Below are 16,671 nucleotides of genomic sequence, written 5' to 3'. Positions count from 1 at the left end.
TAACGCTGCCCTTGAATCACACCAAGTTCATTCTTGGGTGAAAAGTAAAAGACCTTATGTTGCTTCATAGAGCAATTATGCTAGCATCTACATTCCTTACAAGGATTGCCCTAATAGTGATATGAAAGAAGGAGCTGACTATTCTAGGTAAAGATAATAGATGATACAATGTTATGCTGTAAAGGTATAAGATATAAGAAAATTGTTTCAAAGGCCAGCCCAGCAATTCTCCAAAAGAATCCCATGGGGTCTGCTGCTTCCCCTCTATGATGAGCCAGATTAACCATCTCACTCGGTGGCATCACATCGTAACTAGTTTAAAACAGCACTTCAAGAGCTTTTTAAAAGCAATATTAAGTGAGTCTGTCTCGTTTAATTTCATTTAATGTAAGCGAGCCTCTGAACTGCATTCCTTTGCTCTAACACCGAGCTTGAAGCCTTGTTGGCTGATTAATGCTGAGCTCTTTGAAGTATACTCTTTTCTTATCTAGCACTGTGCAGGCCTCACTACAGCCTGGGGAGACCTGCTGGTAAGTCAGAGCTTGGGGAGATTTTTGTCTGCTCTTCACAGAGGGGGATGGAGGCCAGATAAGCCTCATGCTATAAAACAGAAAACAAAATGAAAACCTGTTGCCAATCCTGAAAAACTTGTTTATATGGAAACTAGCAGGAATACACCACACTACAATACAATACTGACTTGCTCTGTCTGCCTACTCAGATACGACTTTCAGTGCAATAGTGCATTGATGTCCTTTCAATTGAAAATAATGTGGTACCAAAACCCTTATATTTCTCTGCAGATGTCCTTTTTAATTATATTTGAGCTTCTAACATAATGTAAATGTGCATAATAATCATTAAAGAAGGGCCAGGAAAGACTTTCTTACCCTGTAAAAGGGTAGCCATGAAGACCTCTCTTCCTGGACCACAGGCCAGTTAACTTCACACTGTGTTCACAGTGAACTCCACATTGTCTCTCTGATCTTTTGAAATGTACAGATATTACAGACCACAGGGAAGTAAAATTTAAGGTACCTTCACTAAAACATTGGAAGCAACTGAAATACATACAAATTCGTACATCAGGCATTATTTCTGTTGCTACACAGTTAAGATAGAATGAGAAAACTGCTCATTGGAAGCACATCCTTGGAGGTATCTTGCATTGTCTTTGCTGCTAGAAAGTTGCATAAATCTGACTTTGATCGCATTAAATGTTACTTCATTCTAATAAGATGTTCAAAGCCAATTGGTGTTGGAGCCAAAGAAATGAGAACAATACATAAGCAGTTCTTGTCATAACTTAGTATGACAGTTTTCTGCAGTCACCAGCTGAGAACAGCAGCTCCCTCATTAACAGCATCCACAGAGATCAAGAGGTGAAAATATAAAATTGAAGGTGTTTCCTTGTGGCTTTCAGGTGAACTTAAAGGAAGGCTGAGAACAGGTGAGAGCGTTCAGAAGCAACATATTCGTATAAGAGCTGGCTGAAGCATGTTATTTGAAAGGTTTGTGAAGCTTTAATGGGCGTGACAGAAAAAAACACAAAAACTGAGCTACAAAATGAGGAGGGAAAAGAGTGTGTGTGGGGGGGAAATCTTGATTTGAACTGAACAACATCAGAAAAGTTTCCATCTCAAAAATACTTATGACAGGCAAAAGAAAAGAACTTCTGCACTTCTTTGCTGGCAAACCTCAACCGTGCTTCAGAAAAGTGACAGATTGTTTTGCTGACCAGATGAACATTAGGTCATCTTAATTGTATTAAGGCCAAGATGATTTAAGAATACAGAAGACAGTCTGTAGGAAGAGAGACTGTCTTTTATTAGATGAGCTGGTAAGGTCAGAAAAGAAGATCGGGTGGAGAGGAAAGAAGCAGCAGACCCTATGAAAAGATCAGCTGCCATATATAGAGAAAATTCTGTGGACTGGTTCCCTACATTGGATCCTTTCTCCTCCTCCCTTCTCACTTCCTCTGCCCAAAAATTTTACCTGGGTTTATACAAAATGTTGTCCCTCATTGCAAACTATACGTCTTTAGATAGACTTTGCTGCAGAGCAGCATCTGACCACCACAGGCCAGCAAATTACCCACTTTAGAGAAAAAGTCTGATCTAATGCCCATGTATATTCATTCTAATCAATTACCTAATGTGAGTATTTATGCATTAAAAAAATGAACAGACTACAAAAAGAACATAAGATTATCAGAAAACATTTTAAGATTAAAACCATCTTTAACATCAGTAATATAGTCACTCAATGTAAATTTAAAGGTATATCTCATGAGGTCTTATGAAAATTTATCTTCAAAATCTTTAGATATTTTGCTGTTTATTTTTCCCTTTTCTCACTGTTTTAGTCTCCATTAAGTAATTTTGAATTTCTAGTATGAGGCTGCTGCTTCTTCTCCTGTCCTCCTGTCCTGCTCTTCCCTTTTCACACCACCCCCCCAAAACAGTATATACCGTATTTTCAAGTACATCACTGCTTCACTACAGATACCAAAGATTATTAGGCAATGACTATACTTGAAAAATATTTTGAGCATGAAGGATATTGACTGAAATTGATTTGCTCTGTCTTTGCATCATGCAGAGCAACTCCATTCTTTACTGCACTTTTTAAGAGAACACAAATAAGTGGATTGTCCTCCATCCCTCTTCACTGCCAGCCTTCAAAAGTAAAATCTGTCAGCGTAAACAGGACTATAAAAACTACAAAATATATATTATTTGTGAGTAACTAAAAACCAAAAAACCCACAAAAATGTGGCAACATTAATCCCACCATAGTAACTTACTATGAAGTAGATCTTAAACAATGCTTAAAAGGCTCAAGAAACATTATTGCCTAGCTATAAGCTCCACCAGTGAGGCCAGTGCAGTCTCACCAGCTCCCCACACAGATTAGTTCTATCAGTATGTAAATCTGTTGCTGGAAACTTCCTAAATACTTTTGAATCAAACAAATAGACAAGAGATCCCATTACCTACCACAGTTTTAAAGAGCCTAGTTTTTAGGGCTGTTTAGTGATCTTCCATTGTGCAATTTCAGCAGTATAGATTGCACAATGGCAATCTGCACATGAAACCTAATAGAAATGCTCATCATCTTTGACTGGCAATTTTCTAAATATCAGTTTTGATTTGGACACTTACAAGAAAATAAGTGCCTTTCTACTGGTCTTGAGCTCATTAATATCATAATTCAGTGTTAATCCATTCTATATGAAAAGCAGTGTCATTAATTTGCAATATTAGTTATGCAATGAGCATAGTAAATCACAATGTGTGTTTGAAGGACTGTGTTTCAGCATGAGACGTCAACTTTTGTTTTCTTAAAATGAGACAAAGTTTGGAGATAGATCTGTTATTAGACTGATAGAGCTGGGGTATAACTTTTTCTAAGCCTTTAACAGCCCTGGAAATCAGCAATTAGGTTTGTTATAGGAGAGGTCAGTAGAAGATGCTTTTAATAAAGACATCTCTTCCTCACTTTATATGGTTTGAATGCTATATTTGTACTCAAAACTGACATGCTTTCATGTTCCTGCAAATTGTGTCCTGCTTGTTTTTACAGTGTGGTGATTAGAGCATTAGATGGTATCGTTCATATCTATAACAATCCTGGTAAGAAATACCACTCTACTGTGGAACTAGTTTGTTAAAGTGAAAGGCAGAAAGACTATATCATTTGGATTTTCAAGTTTGCTACTGCCAGCTACCAGGCTTTATATAAACAACCTCTGCTTTTCCAGAATCTTCATCTGTATAGGACAAAAACTGTCTATATAAAGGAAACATGGAATCTTACAAAAATATCTCTTCCCAATCTAAAAAAAAAACACCTACAAAAAACAAATTACTTTTCTAAATTATATCATCGTTAGTGGAAGCAATTATTATATAAAACAAAACAAATCATACTTTGTAAGCAGACAGGAAAATGAGCATACAAGCAAAACACAGATCTGAGAATGAGCTAGACCTCACACTGAGATCAAAGTGACAGAAGTAATGTTCAAAAGCACTGCTTTATCTTTCTGTGACTAAAAGTTCAATGGTGCACATTCTCAGAGAAGAATATATCCAGTTACCTGTACCATGCATGAAAAACTGCTTCTGAAACTTCTCTGGAAACCTAATGATTCCATTGGGCTGATTTTTGCTTATTCATTGTTCACCAGTTTATGGTATCAGAATTCACAGCAGTGAATTCTTAAGAATGTTTAAAACCTTCAGACTGAAAGGACACATCTTTTCATATTCTCTAGCACCTTCCAAAATGTTCATATTCCCTCATCTCCTTAAAAATCTAAGGAAAAAATACTATTTTTGGGAACAACGTATCAGTAGCACTCATGTTGCTGCTGCTATACTTTTTTCCCCACCTCACTAGTCTACCTTTTTATATTGCTAACATTGAAGCTGTTCCACTCTACAGAGAAGAATTTAAGATTCATTGTGCCAGAAACAGAAGGAAACTGAGCAGGACTGTGACACACTCTGATCAGAGCACTCACCAAGCACTAGGCTGTCACAAAGACCCATTTCTGTATTTCATCAAATTATCACTTATTGAAACCTTCAAAAGATCAGAGATTTGTTCCAGATGAGAGTTTTCAAGTGATGCAGGTTGCAAAAGCATCTAAGCCTAAGAGCTACAACAGAGGTGGTAGAGCTGAGTACTGGTAACAGTTTCCTGAATATGCACACTCAGGATTCTAAAACCAAATGTAACATATTTCTAAATATGTTATGAGTTCCTGGCTGTTATTCTAGGAAGGGTTATTTCTTAGCTATTTATACTAAACATAAGGCAGTTTCCACTTCAAAACTAGGGCTTTCCTTATTAGTGGCCTGGAGCACTTTCATGATCCTCTAGATGGAAGACACTCCAAGGTTCAAGACACTGCTACACATCTACATTGTGTGACATGGATGGTATAAAAGGAAAGCTTTTCCTACTCCCTAGCCCCCACCCTCAGCTTTTTCTGCATGGGCCTACAAGATTCTGCTTTAAACCGAGTCAAATTAAGGAAAAAAAAAAAAACCAAACCAAAACAGAACAGGTCTTCTGCTGAGACAGCACTGCTTCCCATTTGTTTGTTAAGCCTACCCACATAATTTCTCACTTTTCTTTTGATTTGAAGGATAGACACTGTGATTGTCTGATCTCCATACATAACCTCTGTTGCCTCTTCCTGCACTTTGGTTTTCAGAAAAAAAAGCTGCAAGTGTTGAGAAATGAAGAATCTTAGAGAAATTTATGATACAACTAATAACTATCAAGAATGAAAAAGTTGCTATTCTAATCTGTAACATGCACTGGAACATCCATTTAAAAATCTCAATTCCTGCTATTATTGGCTTATTGAAAATTTCAAAGAATAGCAAGGTCTGATGCACTTCATCCACTGCAGTTGTTCATTCTGCTTCCATATGCCAGTCATTAGTTCCATTTCAATTCTAGCCAGGATGGGGCAATGCAAGCTAATCTTTGTCATCATGTGATGTGTTTCAAAATGACAGCTCTCTATGAGACGCTGATCAAAATTGCAATCACAAAGAAAGGAGTGAAGGGAAAAACACCTAAAGCCAGTAGATTTCTCAGAACTTTGGCAAAGTGCCCACTGATAGCAACACAGGCACCAACAGGCACAAGAAGCAGCTGACAACAGTTAAACCAGTCTTAGGCTCCACAGGAATCAGTCACTGAAAGCCATGACAGCTTACAAGAGTCTCTGGTGGGAATTTTTAAACAAAAGACGCAAACAGCTTGCAATGTTCACATTATCTGCAAAACAAAGTGTGTTAATAAGTACGCCAAAATGCTCCCTGTTTCTGAAGTCTGTATGCTTCAGACGTTTCTTCTTTTCATCGCTGAAAGCTGGAAAAAATATTATCTTTAACAGGCGAAAAAGCTGGGCTGGGCACAAGGGGCAGCTTAATACATAGAACACATCAGCCAAACTAATTTTCATTCTCTCTTGATTTCTTAAAAGAAATTTCTTCTATCAACCCATATTTGTGTTGTCGTATATGGAGCATTAAATGAACAGCATATTACACTAAAATCAAAGATAAATAAGTCTCATGATTTATCATTATGGACTTATTTTAAATAGAGTCAACAATTTATTGTAACTTGGCTCCTACTGTAATGTTAAAACAAAAATAGTGCATGTATAGTAAGTAGGTATGACCTCTATGTATATTGGCCAAAAAAAAAAAATCTTAGGAGAGGTGACTCATGAAGAAAATTATGAATAATTACGATACACACCTCGATTACTTTTAGGCTTCATCCAAAGACTATTCATGTCAATGGTAGATTTTGCTGATTTTGAGGAGCCTGATATGAATAGGTCACATTCAAAGCTGGCATTTTAACCTCTTTAAACGCTTCAAAGCAAAGTTAGTTATAAAATATAACATATGAAGGTTACTCATATTTATTATCAGTATAAAAAGTATTGTCATTAATAAGAAATACACTAAAATCAGTCCATAATCTCAGCACAAAATGTGGGTTATAAACCTATTTTAGTAATTACCTTGGTATTCTTTAAATAGCTCATATGACGTGATAGATAAACCAGATAAAAATACACTTCCTCTCTATTCCTGAATATGTAAAAATGACTAGCTGGACATAAACTCTCCCCAAAACCATTACAAGTTGAAGGTTGTGCCATTTGTCAGTGGAAAGGTCATTTCACTAACATTTGAAATCGTGTCTCATGATCTGACATATGACTTAACATCAAAATGACTTGAGCATATTAATGTAGCATTTTTTTTCCTGCAGACTAGTATAAAGATTAATGATGTGGTTCCAGCTGATGCCACACTCCTATATCCATCAGATAAAGAGACTGGAAAGATAATTATTTTCTTTAATCCTTCTCTGGATATGAAAATTTCTAAATCTAGAAGTGTTTTCTGTCCTCTTCTCTTCTTTCATCTCTCCCATTAGGGAGATACAAGGCTCAGCGGATGCCATGGACCTGAGAAGGAAAGGAACAAAAACTGTTTAATTCCACACACACTGCTTTCTATCGCAGCACTCTTAGACCGTGAATGCTATCTTCCTGAAGTAAAGCAAGAAGTGGATGTTTCAACTGATGTGAAGTGTGTCTTATCTCAGAGTATACAAGTTCTCTTACAGAATCATAGTCATTTAGATTGGAAAAGACCTAACACTGCCAAGTCCACCACAAAACCATGCCCCTAAGCACCACATCTACATGTCTTTTAAATACCTCCACCAGGGGTGGTGACTCAACCACTGCCCTGAGCAGCCTGATCCAACGCTTGAAAACACTTTTAGTGGATAAATACTTCCTAATATCCAAACTAAATCTTTCCTAGTACAACTTTAGGCCATTTCCTCTTGTCCCGTTTCTTTTTACTTGGCAGAAGAGATCAACACCCACCTCACTACAACCTCCTTTAAAGTAGCTGCAGAGACCGATAAGGTTGCCTCTAAGCCTCCTTTCCTCCCAACTAAACGACCCCAGTTCCCTCAGCTGCTCATCAGTAAGACAGACCCTTCACCAGATTTGCTGTCTTTCTCTGGACACGCTCTGGCACCGCTACATCCTTCTGGTAGTGAGGAGCCCAACACTGAACACAGGATTCAAGCTGCAGCCTCACCAGTGCCAAGTACAGGGGGACAATCAATTCCCTGCTCCTGCTGGCCACACTGTTTCTGATACAAGCCAGGATACTATTGGCCACCTTGGCACACCATCAGCTCATGTTCAGACACCTGTTGACAACCAGGTCCTTTCCCACCAGGCAGCTTCCCAGCCATTCTTCCCCAAGCCTGTAGCATTGTGTGGGGTTGTTGTGACCCAAGTGCAGGAGCCTGCACCTCTCCTTGCTGAACCTCATGCTGTCAGCCTTTTCCCATCAATCCAGCTTGTCTAGGTCCTGCTGCAGAGCCTTCCTACCCTGAAGCAGACCAACACTCCCCCCCCCAAATTTGGTGTCCTCTGCAAAGTTACTGAGAGTTCGCTCAATCCCCTCGTCCAGATCATTGATAAAGACATTAAACAAAACTGGTCCTAATAATTAGCCCTGGGGAACACCACTTGTGACTGGCCACCAGCAGGATGTAACTACATTCACCACCAACTCTGGGTCTGGCAATCCAGCCAGTTTTTATCTAACTAAGAGCACACGTGTCCAAGCCAGTTTCCCCAGGAGAATGCTCTGGAAAATGGTGTCAAAGGCTTTACTAAGGTCCAAGTTAATCAGCCTTTCCCTCACCCACTAAGTGGTTCACCTTGTCATACAAGGGGATCAGGTTAGTCAAGCAGGACCTGCCTTTCATAAACCCATGATGGCTGCACCTGATCACCTGGTTGTCCTGTACATGCTGTGTGATGGCACTCAGGATGATGTGCTCCATAACCTTCCCTGGCACCGAGGTCAGGCTGACAGGCCTATAGTTCCCCAGATCATCCTTCTTGTAGATAGGCATCAACATTTTCTAGCTTCCAGTCAACTTGAACCTCCCTAGTTAACCAGGACTGCTGATACATTATTGAAAGTATCTTGGTGAGCACTTCTGCCAGCTGCCTCAGTACCCTTGGTTGGATCTCATGCAGCCCTATAGACTTGTGTGCATCTAAGTGGTGCAGCAGGTTGCTCACCATTTCTCCTTGGATTATGTGGGCTTCATGCCGCTCCTCATCCCCGTCCTCCAGCTCAGTGGACTGGGTACCTGGAGAACAACTGGTCTTACTATTAAATACTAAGGCAAATAAAGCATTGAGTAACTTTTCCTCTTCCTTTTTCACTATGTTTCCCCACACACCCAATAAAGAGTCTACTTAGCCCTCCTTTTGTTGCTAATGTATTTATAGAAACATTTTATTTGTCTTTTACAGCAGTAGCCAGATTAAGTTCTAGTTGAGTTTTGGTCCATATAATTTTCTCCCTGCATAACCTCATGACATCCTTGTAGTCCTTAGTGGCCTGCTCCTTTTTCCAAAGGTCATAAACTCTCCTCTTCCATGCCTCCGCCCCCCCCCCCCCCCCCCCAAGTTCCAGTGAAAGCTCTCTGTTCAGCCAGGATGGTCTTCTCCAATGGCTTGTTTTCTGGCACATGGGGATGGCCTACTCCTGCATCTTTCACATTGCCTTCTGGAAGAATATCTAGCCTTCCTGGACTCCTTTGCCCTTCAGAACTGCCTCCTAAAGGACTCTGTCAACCAGGCTCCTAAACAGGCCAAAGTCTGCCCTCCAGAACTCCAATGTAGCAGTTCTGCTGACCCCATCCTTACTTCTCCAAGAATTGAAAACTCTTATTATTTTGTGATCACTAAGCCCAAGATGGCCTCCAGCCATCACATCACCCACAAGCCCTTCCCTGTTTGCAAACAACAGATTCAGTGGGGCAGCTTCCCTAGCTGGCCCATGCACCAACTGTCAGGCAGTTGTCTTCCACACACTCCAGAAACCTCCTAAACTGTTTCCTCTTGGCTGTGTTGTATTTCCAACAGGCGTCTTGCAAGTTGAAGTCCTGTATGAGAAGAAGGGCTAGTGATTATGAGACTTCTCCCAGCTCCTTATAGAATATTTCATCTGCCTTTTCAGCATGTTTGGGTGGTCTATAACAGACTCCCATCATATTTTCCTTGTTGCCCTTGCCCCTGATTCTTACTCATAAACACTCTACCCTATCCTCACAATCATTAAGCTCTAGACAATCAAAACATTCCTGAACTTACAGGGCTACCCCACTGCCTCTCTTTCCTTGCCTATCCCTTTTGAAGAGTTTACAGCCATCCATTGCAGTAGTCCAGCTGTGCAGGTCATCCCACCATGTTTCTGTGATGGCAACTATATTATAGTTTTCCTGATGCACAATGGCTTCCAGCTTCTCCTGTTTGTTGCCTGCACTGTGTGCATTGGTGCAGATGCACTTCAGTTTAGCTGTTGATTTCACCACATTTGGGAGAAGAAGCTTAAAATCTTACGTGACCATTCTCAGGCACTTCCCTGGTTTGTAACAATAACCCTTGTGTCTTTGCTGCTGAATGGATATCTATCCCCTGCCTCCACTGAGATGGCAGACCGAAGGAACTTGCTAGCACACCATCTCTCAAACACTGGTGTGCCACCCCCAGGCTTATCTCTAGTGGGCCTGGTTTTCTCTCTTTCCCCCTTCAAATCTAGTTTAAAGATCTTTCAATGAGCCCTGCAAACTCCTGTGCAAAGATCCCTTTTCCCCCTTTGAGACAGGCATACCCCACCCATTGCCAGCAGGCCTAGTATTGTTGTGTAAACTGACCCATGATCAAAAAACCCAAAATTCTGCCAGTGATACCAGGCTTGGAGCCAGGTATTGATCTGCTGGCATCTACTGTCTGCTTACTACTTTGTCAAATTTTAACATCTGCCCCAAAGCACTCTGAACAGGGAACTTTATGAAAATGCCAATGGATATGTCCCCAGCAATACATAGTCTCAAAAGCAGAATAGTAAAAATTAAAACAGAAGAGGAGAGCACTAAAGCAGAGTGGATATAGTGGGGGCTGAATGAAAACAAGGAACCTGGTAGGGAAAACAAATACAATGAAGAGCCATCAACATAGAATTGAAGCACCCATGCATGCAACAGTGCGATCCCAAGAGCGTGGTCCTTAAAGTCATAGCTGTGTTGGTGTACAGCTCTATCAACATGAGCATAGTGACAATTCACTCCTTTATATCTACATCACTGCCTAAAAAATGTAATGGCTTGGCATTTCTGAGGATTCTTAGCTCTAAGTAGCTTCTGTGGGCTCATATTATCACATGCTGGCCACTCCATCTTTTGTCACAACTCCTGATGACAAAATAGAAAGCCGTTGCTGCTGGACTGCCCTCTGCTTGGGTTAATGACTTCTGGAATTTTCCTAATGGGATGTAATTGCTGCTATATTTTGACAGTAGTCATTCCATATGCATCTACTGATAATTGCTTAAGATACAAAGACAGTTAACAAGCAATAATTATGCCAGTTGTTTACTTAAGCTTTCTTCTAAAACCCTGTCCTCCTTTAATGATTAATACTGTTGATTCCTCACAACATCATTTGTTCAAAACCAAAAATAACCTGTATATAAAGCTAATAGCTTGTCCTTCAGGTAATGTGTAGGATTTATGGGCAATGTTTTCTAGAACATTACTTCATTCACCCACCTACATATCTGTTATGGGCAACCTCAATCTATCTGGGAAAGTAAACTGATTAGTTCAGTTTGTAAAGACTACTGGTTTGTGGGTGTTACTTGCATGTGATGCTTCCTCCTCCCTGTTGCTAGAAAGTAGTTTGGCTGACTTTGCTAAGGTTTTGGTTTGTTGTAATAAAGATGCATTTTACTGAACAAGCAGCCCCAATCCACAAACACTTCACCACACAAACACACAAGATAAAACTTTTTTTTCCCCAGTGCAACTACTTCATGTTTACTTGACAGAAGTGAAGGGAAATTATGCCTCAGTGAGCTGCTGAACTAAGTTTCAGTGTAAGTCTCATTCCTACTGCATACTGCTCACCAAACTGCCTTCCAGGGCAGTTCAAATGACAGAAGCAAGCATAAGATTTCTATGACTTTCAGAGAAGCTTATTCTCCCAAGTCCCATGGGCCAGGACTTGTTATTTAGGCACCCAAATATGCCTGAAAGCTTGTCCCTACATATATAGATTAATAAAAAATGAATTAAATAAATGCATGCTTGCAGGATTTTGAAGGAGATGTCACAGGCTGGCTGACAAGTAGTCTCAGTTAAAAATAACGTGGTTAGAAAGTCACCTTTACAAAGAAGTGTATGTGTGTATGTGTACACAAATAATACACAATCTCTCATAATGTTTTTGGGTTTCCTTTTAAAGGAGCAGTACACATTGAAAAATAATAATATCCTTCTTATTCATAGACAAAACCCTAACATTCTCAGAAATATACCCAGATAGGCTCAAAACACAAAAAACAATGAGCTGTCCATTTACAAAGAGTAGTAACCGGGCCTTGGGAGGGCATTCCGTGCTAGGACAAATTTCTATCTGAGCAGAAAGTTGTTAGCTGATGTCGTTGCAAGGTCACCCTCAATAATCTTTGAAAGATCACAGCAACTGTGAGAGGTGCTTGAGGACTGCAGGAAAGCAAATGTTGCTCCTATCTTCAAAAAGGGCAAGATAGAGGACCCAGGGAAGGACCAGCTTCCCTTCAGTTTCTGGGAAGGTAATGAAATAACTAAACATGAAAAACTTTTCTAGGACAAGAAAGGAATTAGGAGTAATCAACATTACTTCACCAAGGGGAAGTCATCCCTGACCATGTTGATAACCTTCTATGATGAAAAGTCCAGCACGGCAGATGACAGGAGACCAGTACATAGTCCTTTATTTCGGCAAGGTTTTCAACACTGTCTCCCTTAAAATCTTCATAAAGAAACTAATAAAGGATGAGCAGACAGTGAGGTGGACTGAAAACTGGTTGAACTACTGGACCCAAAGTGTAGTAATCAGTGACATGACATCTAGTTGGAGTCTAGCAAATAGCAGTGTACCCCAGGGGTCAATACTGGCTCCAACTCTGTTTAACATCTTCATTAATGATCTGTATTATAGGTCAGAGTGCACCCTCAGCAAGTTTGCTGATGATAAAAAACTGGAATGAGCTGATGGTAGACCTGAAGGTTGTACTGCCATCCAGAGTAACCTCAACTGACTGGCAAAATGGACTGAAAAGAACCTCATGAAGTTCAACAAGGGCAAGTACAAAGTCCTGCACCTGGAAAGGAACAACCTTGTATAACAACTAATATAGGCTGGGGGACACGCAGCTGGGAAGCAGCTGTGCAGAAAGGGACTTGGGCCCTTGGTGGGCACCAAGTTGACCATCAGTCAGCAACATGCCCTTGTGGCAAATATTGCTAATGGTATCCTGAGTTGCATCAGAGAAAAAGTATTGCCAGCTGGTCAACAGAGGCGATTCTTCCTCTCTCTTCAGCCTGGAGTACTGGGTCCCGTTTTGGGCTCCCCAGTTCAAGATAGACATAGACATACTGGAGAAAGTCCAGCAAAGGGCCACAAAGATGACTAGGAGATTACAGCATCTCTCCTATGAGGAAAGGATGAAAGACCTGGGACTGCTCAGCCTGGAGAAGAGAAGGCTCAGGAGGATCTTGTCCATGTGTACAAATACCTGAAGGGAGGGTGCAGAGAAGACAGAGCCAGGCTCTTTTTAGCAGTTCCCAGTGGTGGGGCCAGAGGCAATAGGCACAAACTGAAACACAAGAGGTTCCCTCCGAACATTAGGGAGCACATTTTCACTGTGAAGGTGACCAAACACTGTCACAGGTTGCCCAGAGACATGGTCGGGTCTCCCTCCTTGGTGATATTACAAAGCCATCTAGACATAGTTCTGGTAAACTAGGGAAGCTAGCGGTAGGTGGCCCTGCCTGAGCAGAGGGTCTGACCAGATGATCTCTAGAGGTCTCTTTCAACTTTATCTGGCTTCTGTAGCAGGATAACCACTACTCTCACATTTCCACAAGCTGGTGCAAACTAGCTAGCTGTACAAAAGTGACACTAAAAGCAGTGAAGGCAAGCAGTACTTCTTTCCTAAGAAGATGAATCCTCCTAGCAGACCATAATACCCAACAGTTTTCCTTTTTTCTCTTTTTTTTCCCCTGTTATTTTTATTCTTCCATAAAACCATACAGAAAACATGATTCATACAACAACAGATGGTGACAAATCCCTCCTTTACACAGCAATGTAGGTGATGTCAGTAGTCATTCATCTCAACCTAACAGGCTACGTTCAGTGCTTCAGTGGAGTAAGGATAAGCATCCATTCCACATAAATTATTGACTTTACATAAACTAATATATAAACTGAAGATAACTATAACCCAGGGACAAGATTTTCTTAAAATGACTAGTGATTTTTCATGCTCATCCTGATAAAATTTAAATATGAGCAGATATCCAGCATGTTGGAGGGAGGAGGAAGGGGATGTTTAAGATGTCTTTAAAATGTTCCACATTGGAGAAAAAGAAAACAGTAGGCATCAAATTTATAATATGCATTTAAAACACTTGGGCAAATAAGCCACTGTGGTGTCATTTTAGAAATGCACAAAATCCAATTTTTCACTTACCAGACACCATGTTACCTTGGATAATTCAATTTGTTTTCAGTAGATTTTGCTCTGTAGAACATTCTGATTATTTCCACACTTAGTTTTCAACAGTATTTGCATTTCATAGTACCATAGTGGCTTAATGAGTGAATGGAAATTTTCCTGAGAGGGCATGTTGGAAATACTCATCAAATTTGTGTTCCTCACTTAAAACCAGAGAGCCATACTCTTCAGCACAGCTGTATTATCCCTAATAAACAGGTTTAGCCACAGCAAGGACCTGATTCCTATGCAGCATGACTTACAAACTAATGGAGCACAAACAGGCAGCTGTAACCAAAAGTTATGACTCTTCTTTCTAAAGAGCTAGTACCAAAATTTGATTCACTATTATATAAAGCATTTGCTCAGGCTTTCCCTTTTAAGACTGTGCAACACCATCCTAGAAACACAATTAGTGGCAACTGCCTACCAATCAAGTGTGTGACATTTTGTTTCTTATAGAACTTTCTCTTTTGACTTTTAAAGAACCCAAGGAAAGCCAAAAGTGTCTTTAATTCTGTACATTCTTATCACAACAATCTTAGTTTTAACTATGTCCATAAGCGTCTTGAATCGTATGCAGAGTTAGTGCTGGTAAAGTTGAGAATCCGAGTTATAACCTTAAAGATATCATGGGAGATTGACCCTTATGTGTGACCTGATTACACTTCCTTACATGCTTAAGTTTACGTGAGAGTAGTGCTATTGAAGTTAGAGGAGCACTTTTTTTAATATAGATTTAAACACATGCAGAAGCAAAGTATCATTTTTCATTTCTTTATAGGTATTACATTTCATTATTGATCCCCAGCTTTGGCCAAATACTTTTGTATTTGTATGTCCTTGTATGGTGCTATCTATCTGGAATAATCACACAGTTGCTTATAAATACATATAAACAAACCAGAATGGTTTCTAAACCTATGACTGTTAATGAAGTTACTTGTCCTTCTACCAACACATAAAGGGATTTCAAAAATATTACTATACTTAAATTGCTTCTTTAAAAAAAAATAATCCCCAAATTCCACTGTTTTCACAAGATAGAGAAACAATACACACCAAAACGAGAGAAGTGAGAAATAGGAACATATTAACTGCATTAGCGTAACTATCTTTTAGAGGCTATACACACCTCAGAGGTCAGACCTACATCTTACCTGATACTGTATATAATATACTTACATATGAGAAGACTGTTCTGAAGAATTTACAGTCTTATGAAGAGAGGTAAAGAATGTGAGTACAATTGAGAGGTTAATTTATTTGCCCTCTCTCACATATTTCTCCTCCAAACAATGCCCTAATTCCCAATTCACTGTTCAAGATGGAAAATACACTGTCAGTTACTCTAAGATATCTTCATAATATATTTTGTGAACTATACTACCTTTGACTGTTGATTAGATTGTGAAAAACAATCCACAAAAGTGGATGGATGAGAAGCCTAGAGCAACTTTAATATCAATTGCTGCTTTCTGCAATTTCTCTAAAATTGTAACAAAGACTAGATCATTCATTTGACTGCTGGAATAAGAACTGGTTTTCCCTACAGTGTACATAGAGAGAGCAATATTAATTTCTGTATGTTTCATAAATAAGTACTATATACGATACCATGAAAATAATCTGTTTGGAGGTTTCAACAAAAATTATTTGTACAAAGAGATCTGTAAGGTAAGGTACTTTAACCACCATGGCAAATATTTAGCTACTTTGTCTTCATCAAAAAAGCCACAACACATCAAGTTAGTTAACCTGACTCAGGGAGTTTCAATGGGAGTCATTAACTAAACCGGATACTTCCTGCCTGAACAATACATCATGTACAGAAACAGCCACTTCACAGTGAGAAATGTTTGAAAAAAATATTATATCTACTCATTGTTTCCAAGTCTGAATAGAAACTAATACAGATCTCATTGCCCATGCAGCATCTCAAAGAAGTGGCTAGTCACTTTATTCTGCTGTCAGCAATGGCGTAAGAGGGACAGGCTTGGGGCAAATTCTAACCCCCGCTGGAAATTACTAGCTACTCTGGAGATTAATCCAGATGATGGAAAGATAATCTTCTGTCATCACACATCTGCATATCCATCTGCACAGCCTCTCAAGATCAAACACATTACTGACAAATGCCATAATAATTCTTACTTTTGCCTTACACTTTATCACACTTTCACTCCTGATGAACTGCCTATGGCTAGTAGGAAGATTATTTCTATATATGCAGCTAGGCAGAGCTGTCTTATTTCATGGACATTTGTAATTTTTCATGAGAACGCCCATAAATCTTAGCAGCATAAAGCCAGCTATTTTTCTATATGTCGTTGCAACACAGAAATTATCAATGGAATCAACATAGATTTTGATCATTAATAAAAGTCAAAATTAATATAAAAGACCAATGAATTTCTAGCATTATCATTCATCCAGTCATTCCAGTCAGCCATAACTGATATTAAACTACACA

This window comes from Falco rusticolus, chromosome 1 (assembly GCF_015220075.1).
Source record: "Falco rusticolus isolate bFalRus1 chromosome 1, bFalRus1.pri, whole genome shotgun sequence".
Classification (NCBI taxonomy): domain Eukaryota; kingdom Metazoa; phylum Chordata; class Aves; order Falconiformes; family Falconidae; genus Falco; species Falco rusticolus.
This window is presented reverse-complemented; position numbering follows the sequence as displayed.